The following is a 19939-nucleotide window of genomic DNA, read 5'->3' on the forward strand; positions in this document are numbered from 1 at the left end:
TTCTGTCAAGTGAATTAGAAAAGGGTTAATTAGAAACACAAGATTTGTCACTTGTAGAGTGTTTTTGGCTAACAAAACTTAGCTAAAGATTCAATAGTCTGCATATAGGGCCAATTTAATAGTGTCTTTGAGTGTCTGAAGTGTATTCATCGATAAAACTGGTACTTAAGGCTGAAAACGAACTAACAACCCAGAGATATGCTCCTCCAAGTCCTTTCAGTAAAAAGGAAACTCCAATTTGCAGCATCTTATCAAGTAGCTCACTATTACAGCATGAATAAACCACTTCAATTTAGCCAAACTTAGAGATGACACACAAACATATCAAACAACCTCTGGACAGTGATCAACTGGTGTGATTAATCGTACAGATCTTCTGCTGATGGAATTTATTATTTGACACAATGAGCACATTTACAGAATAGGATGCTATAAATCTCTGGCCAGCCACTGGCCATTACAAACCGACCCTGGATATTGCTGGTCACTGTTGACTAATATTATAATTTATGCTGTCAATTGTCTTACTCTGCTGGTCTGATTGCAAATGAATGTTCCATGAATGGTATTGGTAATTAATTTAAGCATAAAATTGCAAAGCCTCTGCATTTGGTTAGAGGATGCTTAATTACTTAAAGTCCACTTGAGCAACTGGGCCATCCATCATATAGTGCACAATTAATTATGTTGTCTGTTTGCTCCAACATGAGAAATGAAATTCTGTGAGAAAAGGATGAAAAACATATAAGAGCAAAAGCCACCATCACTATGCTAGGGTGTTTTGGTGCAGATGGCATGCTGAGGTGTTTAGCATGTTGTGCGTTTTGGGAGATTACTTGGTCAAAAAAAGTCATGCAACTACAGTTCCAGTCTAGTTAAATGTTGAAATTCTATAGTCTAGATACCGTTTTTGAAAGAAGTCAAGGCTGTATTTATTTGATCAAAAAATATAGAAACTGTAATACTGAACAGAATTTATTTCAAATAATCGTAACATTATAATAGATTTAAATAAAATAAACGTTTTAATTCTTTAAAAAAAAAAAAAAAAATCCTACCCCAGAAGTTTGAACAGTAGAGCTTATATTGCAAATCACAAATAGTGCGTTTTTTCTCTAGCTCTCATATTAATATTCTCTAATTTATTTATTCATTCTTAGCAATAGTAATAGTGATATTTAACTTAGAATGCACTGGTAACTTGGCAAAAATTATGCCAAAAGTAATAATTTCAACGTTTATTCATATAATTTCAAAATAAAAGTTCCAATTCCTTAAAAAAAAAAAAAAAAAACTTTTGAATGGTAGTGTGCATATTTCACTATTTCTCTTATATATATATATCTCTATATATATATTATGCTATATTATTTTTTGCTTTTTTTTCCCCATTTAGTCCAACATCACTAATCACTATTTTATATATATATATATACATATATATATATATATATATATATATATATATATATATATATATATATATATATAATAGTGATTTTTGATTAAACAAACGTTAGATTACACTGTTAATGAGGCTAAAATTAGTGCTAAGATGGCCATATGTGAGAGTTACAGCATACTTTGATATTTTACACCCTTTTATCCATCATAACTGTAGTCCACTTACACATAATGAATTCTCTGTGAAGTGCCATCTGCCTGATTATGAGCAGGGTCTCTGCCTTGACCTCTGTGTAATCGTTCAACAATAACAAACCCTTTCAGCTTCTAAAGAACAGCGAAAATAACCCGCCACCAGAGAAAAAAGAGCTGGCTATAGAGCCTTTGTGTCACTTTACTCGGTTAAGCTGAAATGATTGGCAGCATTGTTAACGAAATTCAAATGTTAGGGATTTCTTCTAATTAAAGCAGAGAGTGGACTGGGCTCTGTTCAGGAGCCAGACAGAAATTTGAACGGACTGTGTAAAGCTGTAAACGGGCACCCGAGGGATCTCATTATGAACTATATGAAGAGGTCAAGGCACACCCCATCGCCTCCATCCATGTTAATATCGTAACATGCTTGTATGTACACATAGTGGTTGATTATGTAGTTGGGTGATTTCCATTACTACACAGAGGCCAAAAACAGGCCCCATGTTCATAACTGAATTTACTGGGGTAATCAGTGCAGTGATTGTGATTGTGTGAATAATAATGGAGAAGCTGTTATTCTCCTTTGGTGTACGTGCCTGTGACCCTTTTTTAGCACATGCACACAAACAGATATGGTGTCCAATTTTACTGTCAATTACAGCTTCATCTGATTGTATCAGTCATCCTATATTTTGTGGTTGGCTGGATCCAATAGACCGCAGTGAGCAGTGGAGGAAATGCAGGTGACCAGAGTGAGACATGCAACTATTTGCTTTAGAAATGATTTCAGTTTAAATGATTTTCAGTTTCAGTTTTTTTGTCCTTTAGACCTGATAATGAGGCAGGTATTTGTGTTAAATGATATGAACCAGCATCTAGTATAAATGATTATTTTGCTAAAGCCATCATATTTGTTTTCTCCATAGTTTTATAAAAATACAGTTCATTTTACAAATTACTTTGATATCCTTCCTGTGATTAACATGTTTTCAATTTCCGATTTATATTTTATATATATATATATATATATATATATATATATACAAACTGTGTTTTTTATTTTTAAATATCAGATATGTTGACATTTAAAAATTTTAATATATGCTTTGTATGCGTCAGATAGAGTAACGCTATGAAAATGTCTTGAAACTAATTAAATAGAATAAAGTTTCAGAATATTGAATGAAATAGAAATTCACAATATATATAAAATTTAAAATGAAAATTATTTAAAATTATTTTGTATTCAAAGTGAATAAAAATAATTATATGATGGTCATACCACCCTTACATTATAGAGTCAAAACAACATTAAACATTAATTATTAATCATTATACAAAGATATAAATAAAGATGACTGCAAATATTACATTTCTGAAAACCTGGCATCTTGTTACTAACTTCTCTTGTTACTTAAAATATCTAAATTTGACCAACACCTTTTCCATTTTTAAGAAAATGAATTCAAATGCCAGAGATCCAGTGTGAGACCAGATCAAATATGATGTGCAGTGTCTGGACCACTGGAGGGCACTGTGGTTCTGTCAAGTCAACCTTCACACCTTCAGCAACTCGCTTTAAAAGCTTCAATGAAGAGACTCGTTTGTGTACTGAAGGAATCCGCCACACAAACATAAGGTTTAAAAAGTTTGCTCTTAAATCACAGATGTAACCTCAACAGCATACGTACGAAGCCTACGAGAGGCTTACAGACGGAGTGTGTCTGTGTTACAGGCGTGTGGGTCCCGAGAGACGTCAAAGATGCAAATACACAACTAGGGTAAATTCATTAACTGTCACAAAGCGTTCCCGGGAGACTCAACCGCTTTTTGTTTTTTAGGCACGGGAGCAGGAATGATATGTAACGTTAGTAGAGGAGACATTAAGCGCTGGTGTATGAATGACCTTTGTGTCCAATTAAAGTGGGGGCGAACTAATACATTTTTAAAAGGCCACAGATATTTTGAGATGCTCATTTTTTACAAGGATCTAGATACTTTATTTGAATATTATTATGCCTGACTTCCTTCCAACGCCTCATTTACCAAATGAGTTGGTACTTTAATTCGGAGTCTCAGTAAACAAAACGAATTTGTGAACAGATTAATGAACCGGGAGCCGTTTGTTCATGTACTAACTGAGAAATGAATATGTGGTTTGGTGACCTTCATTTGAGATGGATGTTAATCAGGCAGCAAGGAAGTCGAACGGGTGCCGCCATCTTGTAGCAGAACTTCACTTGCGTTAGCATCCCATTGACTCCCATTCATTTTGGCGTCACTTTGACAGCGAATAACATCTGAGGCGTTTAAAGACTCCATTTGTCCATTATTTATTTCTAAAGATACATGACAATGTATAAAGGTCTCCATTACCTTCTATGTTACATTATGGCCCCGTAGAAACAGTTTTTGTAAAAATAGGCTAACGATTGCGTCATAACCACTCGACTCTGTCGCACAGTAGAGAAATTACCATACAGACAGGAGGAGAAGCCCGCAGGCAATTAACTTAATATGGCATACTGGCGTTACATTTTAAAATACTATACAAAATAATTAATCAGAATACTTACTCCTGCTCACTCACGCCAAAGAACTCCAAGATTAACGATGGCAGTTTGCACGCACAGCTACTAGAAGATTTACAAATGTCAGACAGGTTGCTGATGTAGTGGTATGGACTCAAGTAGTCATGTGTGTATTGTTTTCATTAATATTATTACTTATCATCTGTTAAATATGGTTCTTGCTTTAAATGTGTATTAAAATATAATTGTATATTATACGGTATAATAGGGGTGCTCCGATCACGATCGGATCGTTATGCGCATCTCGTCACTAAAGCCGGTTCCCTCTCGAGGCGGTAACTCAACATTACGTCAGCTAAGACGTATATGGGAACTCTTCCCTTCTCCACTTTCACTGAAATCTTATTGGCTAACGCCAGCTGGGGACAGCTGGCCAATTGACGCGAAGCATGCAAATACTGGCGGGTAAGCGTGCAGTATAAAATGCATGGGCGCGAAAATTACGTCAGAATCTCTTTCTTCACGCTAGAAGTCTTATCTAAGTCATCGTGGAAGTTGCAATAGAGGACTACTCACCCTGTTTTTCCTCTCCGCAACCGATGGCTGCTAATGCTAGATTCGGACCTTCACCAGTTCTGTGTGACCTGCCTGGGATTCTCACACGGACATCACTTGCGCCCACTGTACCGAGCTGCCAGTGCGCGCCCTCAGAGCCAGAGTGGCTCGGAGGACGGCGGGAATGAGGCCCACTGCCGCCAGCGAGCCGCTGGTGGGCCCTCCCCCGCCCGAAGACGAGTTTGACGTCGGCGTGGTGGACTATAGCTTAGCGAACTTCGTCCTCTTCGGAGCTGGCGAGGAAAACGACTCCATGTCGCTTCGACGTCGAAAAAGGTTTGGGCCTCTCAGTGGGACCGTCCCGACCAAGAGGGCCCTGAGACCTCCAGGAGAAGCTCGTCAGGGTCTTCGGAAAGGTCGCCACGGAGCTGAGTCTGCTACCAGATGGCATTTAGGCATGCAAGAGCTCGTGGTGCAATCGTGGGCCGCACCCCAATCGGCGCGCACCCACTCTGCTACGAAGGCCATATCACGCACGTGGACGGGACGGAAACCCCCCCCCCCCCCCGTCTAGGAGACTGTTACCACACACCTGTGCTCGTCTCCCTCTGCTTTTGGTCCGGACCACAGTCTAGAAAGAGCGAGTGCAGTTTCTGCTCTTCATGCCAGGGCAATACTCAAGGTGTTTCAGGCAAACGGCGGCACAGTAGCGCTGACGTCATCATGATCTGCACGCGGCAACTGATCTCGCGCTGATTGCTATTAAGCGCTCTGCTCCGCTGTTTCACGGAGCTCATGGTCATCTTTACAGGCACCTATGGCTTACCCTAGCTGTCCTGAAAGACGCGGACCGTAGGCCGCTCCTAAACGTTCCAGTTGCTCCCTCCGGCCTCTTTGGTGACGTCATGGAGCTATTCTCAGAGACGCAGTAAGCGCGCCAAAGTGTGAGCCATGTGATACCCCGTCGCTCACCCCAGTCTTCTTCTGCGAGATTCTTATGCACCGGGCCAGGCTCTGAAACCAGCTAAAATAACCCGCAGTGGTACCCCGCTCTGAACCGGACGCTCGTTTCTGCCGAGACCAGCAGTGGTAAGAGCCTGGAAGGTAACGTCAGGGCCAGTTGAGGACTCCGCGCCGCGAGAGACCCAGCGCGCCATACGAGCCGTCTCCCTGACGGTGAAAGAGTGAGTGAGCGGGAGGCCCCGCCCCCAAGCGCCATGTTCATATGCATCATGTCCCCCATGTTTCTTCGGGCGACGATTGCTATGTCTGTTTGAATGCTGTTTGTGTGAGTTCCACAATAAAAGCATGTTACAATCAACTAAAGAGCTTTACTTCCTCTTACACTCATCTCTGTGTCACTCGCCCTGTCTCAGAACAGTGCAGAGCCACAACCTATTATACTGGGATACTGGGAATAATTCACGACGGATATTCTCTCCAATTCAAACGCAGACCTCCCCGCTTCAATGGCGTGGTCCCGTCACTGACTTTGCCCCAAAACCGTCCGGTTCTGCGACAGGAAGTTCTCAGTCTGCTCGAGAGAGAGAGCGATAGAGCGAAATTTCCCCTCAGATCGAGCGGAATGCGCATGTTGAATTATCTGGACGATTGGCTGATTTTAGCCCACTCAAGAGATGTGCTATCAGTCACGTGGAAACAATGCTTCGCCGTTTGGATACGCTGGGACTGCGTGTGAATATGCAGAAGAGCGTGTTTTTACGAGTCGCACTGTAACATATCTGGGAATATGTTTGGACTCGATGGCGATACAAGCCCATCTCTCTCTAGAGCATTTCATCGACTCTGCGCTGTTTCTGACTGGGCAGGTCGTTTGCACTGGGGGAATTTCAGAGGCTTCTGGGACTGATGGCGGCGGCTTCTTCAGTGTGCCATCTGGGTCTGCTACATTGCGGCCGCTACAGTTTTGTCTGTAACTCGAGTTCCGCCAAGGGCGTGGTCTTCGGTCCACAAGCACTTACGGTCATTCACAGTTGCGTCAGCACTCTGAGACCGTGGAACAGCCCGGAAATGTTCAGCCCAGGAGTTCTTTTCTCTGCGAACGCGATCTAGGCTGGGGAGCAGTGCGTCTGGGCCTGTGGTCGGAGTCCCAGAGAAGGTGACACAAAACCGTTTGGAATAATGGAAGCGGTGTCCTAATATCCCTGCAAGCCTTTCGGTCGAAATTGGAGCGGAAACATGTACTGATTCAAACCGACAACACGTCTGTGGTCTCGTACATAAATCGCCAGGGCGGCGTGCGCTCCAGAGCTCTATTCAAACAGGCAGCGAGTTTCCTGTTGTTGGCGGACCGACACTTAATCTCCATAGGAGCGTCGCACATCCCCGGTACTTTGAACCGTGGAGTGAGCATGCTTTTGAGGAACGGGATTCCTCAAGGAGATGTTGGCTTCACCCAAGATCAGATCTAATGATTTGGGAGGGAGGAAGTGGATTGTTTGCCACGAGCGAGAACACGTTTGCTATCTCACCCCCCCCCTGCTGGGAGATGCTCTGACATCGCGCTGGCCGGAAGCCAGGCTTACACATTCCCTCCTGTGAAGATTCTGCCTGTGTTGTGCAAAATCAGGGAGGAGAAAGCATCAGTTATACTCGTGGCCCCGAACTGGCCGAATCAGCCCTGGTTCGCGGACCTGAGAGAGTTACTGATGGCTCCCCCATGGCGAATCCCCCTCAAGCAGGACCTGCTGCCTCAGGCGAATGGCACAATATAGCACCCCAGCCCCGAGCTGTGGAACCTTCATGTGTGGCCGCTGCGGGGACCCTAATGAGCGGGACACTCTGCACTGACGAGTGCTAAACACACTTACTGAGACGCGAGCATCATCTAACATTCGCTGCTACGCGCAGAAGTGGTGAGTTTTCACAAAATGGTGCGAGAACATTTATATTGACACGGGGACCTGTTCCGTGTCGGATGTTTTGCGCTTTCTACAGCACAGTTGGATAGCGGGAGTTTGAAACCATCCACGCTGAAGGTGTATGTGACCGCTATTGCCGCTTTCGTTCCCCGGTTACGGGTAAACGATCGGTAAGCACGCTCTGGTATTCAGTTTTCTCAGGGGAGCAAGTAGATTGTGTACTTCATGGCCGCCTTCCGTGCCGCCGTGGGATTTCGCTCTAGTTTTGAGGGCTCTATCTGCTATTACCGTTCGAGCCATTAGCTTCGATTGCGGTTAAGGAGCTTCCCTGAAGACTGCCTTGCCTCTTGCTCTCGCCTCAGCTAAGTGCCTTGGAGAATTTCGTGAGTGTTTGGTGAACGATATTGCATTGGTTTCGGGCCTGGCGACTGTAATGTCACTCTCCGGCCGAGACCGGGTTTCGTTTCGAAGTCACTCAATACACCGTTTTGTTTCCCTGCCCGCCTTATCTGTTGAGCCGTCAGCCTCGCGCGACGCTGATGCTCAGAGCGCCAGGACCCTGTTAGGGTTTTACGGATGTATATGAATTGCTCGGCCGCCTTTCGTCAGTCGGACCAGCTGTTCGTGTGCTTGGTGGATGTAATAAGGGACATGCTGTTTCTAAACAGAGACTTTCTCACTGGATCGTGGACGCTATCAAATGCCAGGGGAAGGAGTACCCCCTCAACATCAGAGCTCATTCTGCGAGGACATTATAAATGCTTCCTGATGGGCCTGGTCTAGAGGTATGTCTGTCCAGTATTTATGTTTTGCTGCTGGCTGGTCTTCCCAGAACACAATCGCCAGGTTTTACAAGCTGGATGTACCCTCTGTAGCGTCACATGTTTTTCGGTGAGTTAAGTTTTATTCATTAAAGCTGTTATAACCAGCTATACAGTAGTTACCATGGCTGCTAACTCTGTGTTATGGTTTAAATGGTTTATGCAGCAGTCACCGCAAACGCCGTCGACTCTGTTTAACTCTCATGCTTGAGTGCTTATTGCTTTGTGTCTGCCCTGGTTAGTGCAGATTTCGATATATTGCTTGAAGTTATGCATATTTTGTTAGGGTCGGAGCAGATGTCTCATTGGCCTAGTTCCGCCTATCAGATGCAAGCACTCTTAGCGACACGGCCATTGGCTAGAACTGTACTGCTTATGTGTGGGGATGATTGACTCCTTTCAGGGCTTATCTTCACTGCTCTCACGGCGGGATTTTATACAGTTCCCATATACGTCTTAGCTGACGTAATGTTGAGTTACCGCCTCGAGAGGGAACGTCTCCGGTTACTATCGTAACCTCGGTTCCCTGAGAGGCGGGAACGAGACATTACGTTAGCCGCCGTGGTCGCTGTTTGATCAGCTGTGCTAGCGTTCAGTCGTGATTCTGACGTAATTTTCGCGCCCATGCATTTTATACTGCACGCTTACCCGCCAGTATTTGCATGCTTGGCCAGCTGTCCCCAGCTGGCGTTAGCCAATAAGATTTCAGTGAAAGTGGAGAAGGGAAGAGTTCCCATATACGTCTTAGCTGACGTAATGTCTCGTTCCCGCCTCTCAGGGAACCGAGGTTACGATAGTAACCGGAGACGTTTTCTTATCAGCGGTTAATTCCATCAGGTGCGTGATTTCACATAGAGCACCTGTTACTACACAGAGCCGTTGTTAATAGAGAAGATGCGCAAATCACGTTAATTTTCAGCGTTTATTGGCGCATCTTCTCAGTTAACAATGGCTCTGTGTAGTAACAGCTGCTCTATGTGAAATCACGCACCTGATGGAATTAACAGCTGATTAGAGAACCGGCTTTTTTGACGAGATGCGCATTAACGATCGGCCGATCGTGATCGGAGCACCCCTACGGTATAACTATGCCAACTTGAACATCACTTAGACCTGTAGACGCTGGCGGGTGACGCTAGAGGGTGATCATGAGCCGCAGGACATAGAGCTTCATTTATATATGAAGAAGCCACTCTTGCAGCCACTGATTCCATAGACAGTAAAAGAAATGGACACAGCAATCGTTAGCCTATTTTTTACAAAAACTGTTTATACGGGGCCATAATGTAACATAGAAGGTAATGGAGCACTTTAAACATTGTCGTGTATCTTTAGAAATAAATAATGGACAAACAGAGTCTTTAAACGCCTCAGATGTAAAGTTATTCGCTGTCAAAGTGACGCCAAAATGAATGGGAGTCAATGGGAATGCTAACGCAAGTGAAGTTCTGCTAAAAGATGGCAGCCCCCACCTGACTTCAACTTCCGGTCGAGTTCCTTGCCCCTTGACTGATTCACAATTGAAAGATTTCTTTCTCTCTCTGTTTATGTGTTTCTGCAGGTAAGATAAGTGATGTGGCATCGCAGTTTGAGTTCATAAAGTGTTTATACTTTAGTTATTTGTGTTAGTTTGATGACTTTGTATACATAATCGATCACTTTAGCGGTTGATGTGCGGCCGGCCGCACCCGCGCGATGGATTGCGCAATCGCGGCTGGGAGGCGGCTGTCGCCGCTGCGTTGGTGGAGGCCGCTCGATGCATTGACATGGGTGCTTAGTGTCCTCAGTAATATACTTGTAATCACTCGTTATTATGAGAGTTTATATTTGTTTATTGTAACAATTGTGTTTTGTACATCTGTCATGTTTTAGAGACAACTAAATTGCTGATAAAGATCGTTTACAACAGAGCACATAGAGAGAAATAGTTACTAAAAAGGAAACAAAGAGCTTATACACCGTTTGTGTAAGATTAAGTATTATTTTCGGATGTCATGGAAATGTTAATGTGTTACAGACAGTATAGCAATATATTCTCATTTTCTTTCAATGTATTGTGATTTGATTGTTTAAAGTGAGTTTAAGGACATAGAGCTTCATTTATATATGAAGAAGCCACTCTTGCAGCCACTGATTCACAATTGAAAGATTTCTTTCTCTCTCTGTTTATGTGTTTCTGCAGCAATAAAACAATATATGTGCAACCAGAAGTCTCCGCCTCTTCTGTGTGTGCAACACTGACGTCATCAAGCTTAGTTTGAGTCTGCGCGTCAGAAACGGAAGTGCTAAAAATAGCTAAAAATGGGCTTCACTTGTCTCAGTTGAGATCCAATGGGGTCGCTGTGTCCATTTCTTTTACTGTCTATGATGTTTATTCGACTCATTTAAATAACGCACAAAGGCCGCTTACTTTTCGCCACCTACTGGCGTGGAGAAAATGCAACAGAATCAGTGAATTAATCTTGTTTTTTTTTTTTTTTTAAATATCCGAGTCAAACCTAAGCCACAATTAAAGCAAGGTTTACCATTTTTTCAGAAAAGGAGCTCCCCATCCAGACTTTTGTTTAACCCCAAAATCTCATAATATTTAATACCAACATTTAACATTTAAAAATAAAACGTTAAAATGTAATTGCATTACTTCAAATTGAGATACTTTTATGTGTCTACTCGACTCCCGTTTGAAAAAACTTAAAACAAAATATGCGGAAGCTGAAGTGAGAAGTCAGTCATTCATTCTCTAAGAAAAAAACATTGATTTGATGTCCTTCTGTTAGAGCTTTATTGTAGAGATCATATTTTGACATTAGGTTTGCTAATGAAAAAAGAGCATGCTGTTAAAACAGTCAGTCAGAGCGGATGCCATGCTTCATTTGATGTGATGTCGGGGACAGAAGTACAGTCTGTTCAGTGTTTTTTTAGATGTTGTGAACCCGACAAACTTCAAGTGTTTCTTTCCAGTTGAACAAACACATTATTTTAAATATGTAAAATAAATTATAATTGCATACAAGCACACTTTTTATTCAGGATTTCAGACAATGCAAAAATGCCCTATATACCAAAACTTATTTAAAGTACTGACTTTTGGATGAGATGTTCTGTCAATGCGTGGATGAGTCAGTAATGATATGTCTGTCTCCACCGGTTTATATGCGTGTGGGGAGGGACAGAATTCATCTGTGACATTTATATGTGTGTAAGGGACAAACAAAAATAGACAAGTGTCAGAGAGAGCTGCAATGTATCCATGTTGTTATGTGTATTTTTTTCTGACAGAGCCCATCTTCACCAAGGCATTGTCTTCATTCCACTGTAAAGAGGAGTTCATGGCTGCTTGCTGTGTCATGGCATTTCAACACCATCAGAAAATCATTACAGATCCAGGAGGAACAAAGATAGACATGTCAGATGTAAGTCAAGTCACCTTTATTTATATAGCGCTTTAAACAAAATACATTGCGTCAAAGCAACTGAACAAATTTAATTAAGAAAACAGTTTGTCAATAATGCAAAATGACAGTTAAAGGCAGTTCATCATTGAATTCAGTGATGTCATCTCTGTTCAGTTTAAATAGTGTTTGTGCATTTATTTGCAATCAAGTCAATGATATCGCTGTAGATGAAGTGACCCCAATAAGCAAGCCAGAGGCGACGGCGGCAAGGAACCGAAACTCCATCGGTGACAGAATGGAGGAAAAAAACCTTGGGAGAAACCAGGCTCAGTTGGGGGGTCAGTTCTCCTCTGAACAGACGAAACCAGTAGTTCAATTCCAGGCTGCAGCAAAGTCAGATTGTGCAGAAGAATCATCTGTTTCCTGTGGTCTTGTCCTGGTGGTCCTCTGGGACAAGGTTTTTACAGGGGATCTGTATCTAGGGCTCTAGTTGTCCTGGTCTCAGCTGTCTTTCAGTTTTCATGTTTGATAGGGAGCTAGTGCAGTGTTGACAGGACCGTGCTAATATGGTCATACTTCCTGGTTCTAAGAAATCTTGCTGCTGCATTTTGGACTAGCTGTAGTTTGTTTACCAACCGTGCTGAACAACCACCCAATAAAGCATTACAATAATCTAACCATGAGGTCATAAATGCATGGAAAAATGCAAATGCTGGAAACACGTCTTTCTAAGGAAAGATTGCTATCAAATAGCACACCTAGGTTCCCAACTGATGACAAAGTCTTAAGACAGTGTTGTAGGTTATTACATGCAGAGTTTTTAGGTCCTATAATTAACACCTCTGTTTTTTCAGAATTTAGCAGTAAGAAATTACTTGTCATCCAGTTTTTTTATATCGACTATGCATTCCATTAGTTTTTCAAATTGGTGTGTTCCACCGGGCTGTGAAGAAATATAGAGCTGAGTATCATCAGCATAACAGTGAAAGCGAAGACATGCAGATGTTACTTAGTGACATAATGCAACATATCTGCATTCTTGCATTATGAACAACTATGATATCCGGTTCGCGAATGAAGCATTCGATGTAACCGGATCTTTTTGAACCAGTTCACTAAATCGAACTGAATCATTTTAAATGGTTCGCGTCTCCAATACGCATTAATCCACAAATGACTTAAGCTGTTAACTATTTTAATGTGGCAGACACTCCCTCTGAGTTCAAACAAACCAATATCCCGGAGTAATACATGTACTCAAACAGTACATTGACTGAACTGCTGTGAAGAGAGAACTGAAGATGAACACCGAAATTTGGAGCTAAATATGCAGTGATGATATGGTGATGTAATCCTTTCAAAATGTCTTGCGCTTCATATTAGCGGTCTTTCAACTGCTTTTTAAATAATAACTAGCAATTTAGGTTCATGGAAATGTCTCATAGGCCTGAGATCTTAAAGGACTATTGCAGGGGTTTGCAAACTTAAACATCAAAAGACACATTTTGGCCCCTTTCTCACCGAATAAACCTCAAAATGAAAATTTGTCATTGTTTACTCATTCTCATAACTTTTCTTCTGTAGGATACAAAATGTCTGCACAGTGAAAGTTAATTGGTTCCAATTTTGTTCGAACCCCAACATTTCTCAAAATATTTTATTTTGTATTCTATAGAGAATTTTTTTTTACAGCTCTGGAGCAAAATTAGTGTGAGCAAATGAGGACAGAATTTTCATTTTTTCATCTCTTAAAATTTGAATACAGTTTTGGCTGTACAGGACAAACTGGTTATTGTTTATGTTATAAATGTATAAACCGGCAGAAGTAAAGATTTTCAGCTACAGTATTGTATGGTTTTAGAAGACATGGAATACTGGAAGAGGTGGATTTGGACTGCTTTGTTGTACTTTGTCAGTTTTTTTGTACTCGAAGCCACCTTTCCACTGACATTTCACATATGATACGCATTTTGCCCTTTAGAGACACTCTAAAGCACTTCACTTGAAACTTGCAAACAGGTCATGAACCAGCGGTTACCCTCCTCTTATTCACCTTGTGTAAGATTAATGAATTTATGAATTTATCCACACAAAACAAATTATCACTGATATATCTGACATAAAAGCATAGTAGGTTTTCTAGGGTTAATCAATGTAAATTATTATATAATAATTATAAAATGTTTATTTCTGATATAATTATTAATTATTGTGCATTTTAAAAAATATACTGTTTGGAGATTAAGGTGCAGTCACCAACTTTTGAGTGAGGGCAATATATTTCCCCATGCAAATTTGGTCAAGTTGGTTTCAAGCTGTAACATGAATTTGGCACGTTGACTGTCGAGTGATGATTTGAAACTGACTTCTACATGCTACACTATTGGCAATAGACAGGTATGCTTTTTTTGACCACACCATCATTTTAGTGCAAAAATGTGGCTAATTCTCACTTCACACTCTTATTTTTGACTTAAATGCATCGCAGCCAGTTGGGTGGTCATATATGGTGTTGTTGCAACAAAAGTCCCAAAATTTAAACTCATCCAAAGCTCCAAATAAATATGAGCATTCTAGAAATTTCCAGTCTATCATTCTGAGAAAGGTAGTCTTTTTTTATCATATGTAAAAAAGGTTGAATCATTTGGAATGCACTATTACTTTCTAAAATAAGCTTGAAACAAATATTCAAATACTTGCAGGAAGTCTTAAACATCCAACGCTGTTTGATCCGATTAGTGATCATTAGGTGGTAGCTCTGAATCTACAAATTCACCAGGTCAGTTTCAGTATGTGGCCTTTTGGCCTGCCAGTGTTTTGAACATACAACACCCCCCTCCCCTGCACTGTAATTTGTTTAGATGTTGAATTATGAACTAATTGCCTATAATTACTGCTTCGCACCACTATTAATCCATGATGTGTGGTTCCAGGAACACTAGTCTGGATTTGTATAATGAAGTAATTAGTTCAATTGTAGAAGAAATAAAGGAGGACACTTACTTTCACTTTTAAGAAGAAGAGAAGCACTCAAATGATAAGAAAGAGGATGTCGGTGTGTGTCGGACATATTTTGCTTGTGCATGAGCTCATTTCCTGCTGCACTGCTCATCATGGTGAATTAGTTCCTTCTGTACTCCGTTCTAAACCTTTCAGTGCTCTCTCCCGTGTGTTTTCATTGCTATCCTCGCCCAGTCTATCCTGTCTATTTGAGGTTGACATACAGACTGCATTGTCTGCAGGTATTGTCATTGTTATTAGCCTTGTGGATTACTTCAGGGGGTATGTGCAAGCTCAGGGGAGAAGGAGCCAGGCTGGATAATTAGTTTTTCCTCAATGCTAGATGAGCACACAAACAGGATGTGCTAAGATTGTCAAGGCAGCAGCAGCCAGGCTGCATTCCAGCGCAGCCTCCCCTACATCCCCATCAAAACACTGACAGGACAATGGCAGTGGTCTCGATGGAGGTAACAGATTACTGTCATTATGTTCTGTCATGTGCTTTATTTCAAAAATGTCTTTATGAGAAGCAATGGGAACTGGAGGCGTCAGCATGCACGGCTGTCTAACTATAGCTTAAATAGCACTCTAGATGAGATAACAGCCAATAGAAGACACTTTGAGGCAAGTATCATGGGTCATAATCAGCCATCAAAGGCACATTTAATATTGAGTTTCATACTGATGAACATGGTTTTATTAGTGTCCTGAACATCCGTTACTTGGTCTGCGTGTGTCCTCTGGGTGGCGGATCTCTGATGTCACAACACTGAGGAGGGGACAGCGACGGGTTGATGCTTGGCCTTGGATTTGGTTCTGTTGCCATGGGATACATATACAGTATGCTAATAAGCAAGATGACCACACTTATGAGCAGTGCACCAACCAATCCAAGCAGGAGGCTGTAAATTACAGGCCATAGTCTGTCTAGATAGAAGATGGGGCTGACAAGGTGGCACTTGTTGCCTTTTCACCACCAAGTCTACATCTTTCCAGGTGAACCCTTAAGTTGTCAAACAAGCAGAAACTACAATTGTTAGCTTGATTCATCTATTTCATATGCTACAGACAACTATATTTGATTAAATATATCACTCAAGTTAAGTTAGTGAATATTATTTGTGTAGGCCAATGTTTTCCCGGGAAAATATTATTTGTTATTGCAAAAAAAAAAAAAAAAAAAAGTAATGGGAAAAAGAACACTTACTATTTAATGGAAAATAGAAACAGAATTCAGTTGAATTAACCGAGGCATAAAGCTTGTTAACGTTACCTAGTGTATGATTTCTTTCAAAATTCTTACAGACTTTTAGGGCCAAGAGTTGAAGATGAGTTTCCTTCCGATCCGCAGGGGTGCTGCACAAGATCGCAGTCCTAATATCCCCCCCCCCCCCCCCGAAAATTTATATTCCAGACTTTTCAAGGGCCCTCTTTTCCTTTGGGGCCCTGGTAATCAGTACTGGTTTTACCCCCAGTCCGACGCCCCTGCCGATCGGCCTCCGTTAACCTTGTGCAGTAGGTACTAAGATTTCATTGGCTGATGACGGACATTTTTTTTGAGATACACAAATGTCGTCATAGATGTCTGTGGCAACCCCCCAGCTGTAGCACCGTCACTTGCCCAAATAAATAATAACAAATAAATGTTGTTCTTGTGAACTTCCCATTCATCAAAGAATGCATCATGGTTTCCACAAAAATATAAAGCAGTACAAATGTTTGTATCGTTAATAATGATACATTTTACATGCACACCAAATAAGCATATTAGAATGATTTCTGAAGGATCATGGGATGCTAAATACTGGAGTAATGTTGCTAAAAATTCAGCATTGCCATCCCAGGAAATTTTAAATTAAATTTTAAAAATAGAAATGGTTATTTTGACAGTATAAATTGTTTTCACAGTATTACTGTTTTCACTGTACTTTTGATCAAATAAATGTAGCCTTGTTCTGAGATCCCAAAACATAAACATATGACACACCACATTTATAAGTCAACAATGCCTATTCAGTGCTCAGAAACGTAGCTTGCTCTGGACATTATACGTTATAACAGGATCTCAAGGGAAAAGATATGAAAACTATATGATATTATTCCCTTTGAAATGTTTGCATAATAGCATATTTAATTACACTTTTAAAATAGAGACCCAAGAATATTACTCACATGACTTAACACATCGCTCTTTCTGAGGCATCTCACCCTGTTTTGCAGAGTACTGCAGTACCTCTACATGGTCCTCATGCTCCTCATGATATTCTGATTCATGCCTCTCCAGATGGGTGGCCATGTGGCTAACAAATTCATGGTAGCCATCCACATATTTCTGCATAGCAAGAGTCTTGTCCTGGTTGATGTTCTTACCCTCCTTTTTGACCGTTGTCTTTACTCATACAGTTCTAACATTAATTCACTTTGTTACTTAATTGCAATTATGCTGGAGGCAGTTCTAGCAGCTGTTTATTTGTGACATTAATTTTATAGTCGTACAAGTCAAAAGCGATTCTTGCGATACATTAAGAAATCAAACACACAGTAATGGCCTTCATGAACAGCTGGAAATGAGATTAACTAAGTGTACCAGGCCCAATAAATATACCAAGTATAATGATGCGAGAACAACTGAAGACGATACACATGCCGGAACATAAGTATGCAATTTATCTAAGGTGCTGTCGCTGAGTGGCTACTCATCAGAGCCTGTTTACAGGCTGGCAATTAAAGGTCTTGTAATTGTTGCATTGTGCGCTTCCTGTATGCATCAGTTTCTGTGTTTGCAGAGGAATCGTTTTTATTTTCTGCAATACACCGCTTTGACTGAAGAATGTACTTGGGCTATCAAGCCTGAAATTTTTCCCCTCTTCTTCTCTGTTTATCGTTTTCTCCCTTTAACAGAGATGATGAAAGGAACAGATGGTGTGTAGTGGATCTGATGTCCGCTCCAGTGAGCCTGCTGTCATATCGCTTGCACCTTCTCATATCCGATGGTATTCGGACGTGTCGCCTGCACACCGGACCACGATCACTGCCAGAGGAGTGACACGGTGCAAAGTGCATCCCATCAGAAATGTATAAAATAACACTATACGCTGCTGAGTTTAATCTTTTGGTGGGTAAGATGGATTCCTCTGAATTAGCTTGATGCTTGTTGCATCAGTGGTGTGTAAAATTTTAAAAGCATTTTTGCTAAACTTTTGTGTCTTGCAGGCTCCATTCTTGGCAAATGAATATCATGTTAGCTGTGGTTTTGTAAAGGTCCCTGAAGTGAAGTACTGTACTGTATGTAGTTTCACTATGGTAAAATAGGCCTACTTTGTCCTATTTATTTTGTACATGTATCTTTCTCAAAAAATGTTGACTTCTGACTAAATCATGAAGTTTTGAGATCAGTTCTTTTGAAATATGATAAACTTTAAAGAACCATATATATATATATATATGTATATGTTCATTTGAACTTTCTTAAATTATTTAATTTAAAATTGTACCTTTTATATAGGACATATTGAATATTTGAACTTATATTTATCAAAAGAAGATCATTCTACATTTAAATCTGAATTTGAAAGTAAACAACTTGGGAACAACAATAAAATTCAGCTATTTATGAAAAAAAAAGTAAAATAATACACCAAGAAAACACCAAAACAACAATCAATAAAACTATAATCATTTACAAGTGATTTTAGGCATCATGACATTTTAATCTTCAGTATGAAAATGGATATTCATTTTAAGATAATAAATACTGTATTTGTAATTAGCATGCGTGATTAAATATCGGATCAATTAGAATGATACTGTTATATTAAATAAGTTCTATTAGCTGATAACCATAACGATAACAATATTTTGTGCATCCCTACTCAATATTGTACACATTGTAGGTTGTTTTGTCAGTTCTATTGTGTGCAGCTGATTTATAGCAATGTCAATCCTCCAGATCTGTTGTAATGCACGAGACAGCCCGTCGTTACATATCTGCATGCCATGAATCTGCAGCCTGTCCTTAAGCACTGAGAGACAGGGGGTCTGCTGATCTGACAATCACACACAAACACACACATATGCATGATATCAAACATGCTCCAAACTGGCAGAGGGAGAGCAGCCAGCAATAATAGCAACAGCTCTTCAATTGTTCAGGCAATTAAACAATTCAGTCATGTCCCACTGACTCGATAGATTTCATTTCTGATGAAAAGGGATTATTTCAACATTTCGTTTGGTTGAGATGTCTCTTGAGTGGACCTCATGATGACAGACCGATGTGTGCAGTGGAGATAAACAAATGCATTTGGCTGCTCATGACCTCTTCATGTCAATTCACACAGCACGCTGCTGGATTTCATTAGCATAAAACAAATAAGAATCAATTTATTTAAACCGCTTACTTGATTTTCTACTTACGTGTGTTTCTTCTTCTTCTTGACTGCAGTAACTGGTTCCTTTTTGCAGACAGTCGATCTAAATGTTGGAAGATGCTCTCCTCAGGTTGAGATATGGCAGAGATGAGCTTCTCACACTCATGAGCTGTCAGCAGCTCCACCAGACGCTCCAGATGGTGGGGTCCAATTTCATCCATTTCAGTATGTTGTAGTTTCCCTCCTATTTGTTATTACCTTTTATTCAACTAAACGATTCATGTCTAGAGATGCAGTACACTTTAATAATATTTGGTTATAATAATTTGTCATGTAACCACCCCCAATATACACACACATTAGGTATATATACATACAGTCGAGCCTGTACTATTCTAGGAGTACCGGTGTCATGCTTGACAGTCTTTATGCATGCTGTTATAACTGCTCTGAGACCATCCTTTGAGGAATGTATAGAACAGTTGTGAATACCATGGGAGGCAGGCACATGACATTGCAGAGAAGAAGAGTAATCAGTTAATGGGGATGTATGATATAGGAGAGACACGTTTCCCTTTCCCCCTTTATCACTGTCAACTTCAGCGAATAAACCATCCTCTCATGTCAATACTGCACAGCAGGTGGATAACTCAGTAAGAACTTTGTGACTGTTTATTATTTGCTTCTGCTGCAATCCATCTCCACTCACCTGTATCATCAGCAAAACTTGGGCTGAGGGAGATGAGGAGAAAGAAGCTGAGCACCGCAGTTACAGCTCTTGGTCTG

The 19939-nt window shown here is 40.8% G+C and overlaps 1 long non-coding RNA gene across 1 annotated transcript; it reads left to right on the forward strand.

The window, feature by feature from the left end:
- The first annotated feature begins 3179 nt into the window (after positions 1-3179).
- LOC113065580 (uncharacterized) lies at positions 3180-17958 on the forward strand. The gene is made up of 3 exons (XR_003279059.1): positions 3180-3380; positions 11668-11801; positions 17685-17958. It is a non-coding gene; the product is annotated as an uncharacterized LOC113065580 (long non-coding RNA).
- Positions 17959-19939: the final 1981 nt, after the last annotated feature.

This window comes from Carassius auratus, chromosome 48 (assembly GCF_003368295.1).
Source record: "Carassius auratus strain Wakin chromosome 48, ASM336829v1, whole genome shotgun sequence".
Taxonomy (NCBI): domain Eukaryota; kingdom Metazoa; phylum Chordata; class Actinopteri; order Cypriniformes; family Cyprinidae; genus Carassius; species Carassius auratus.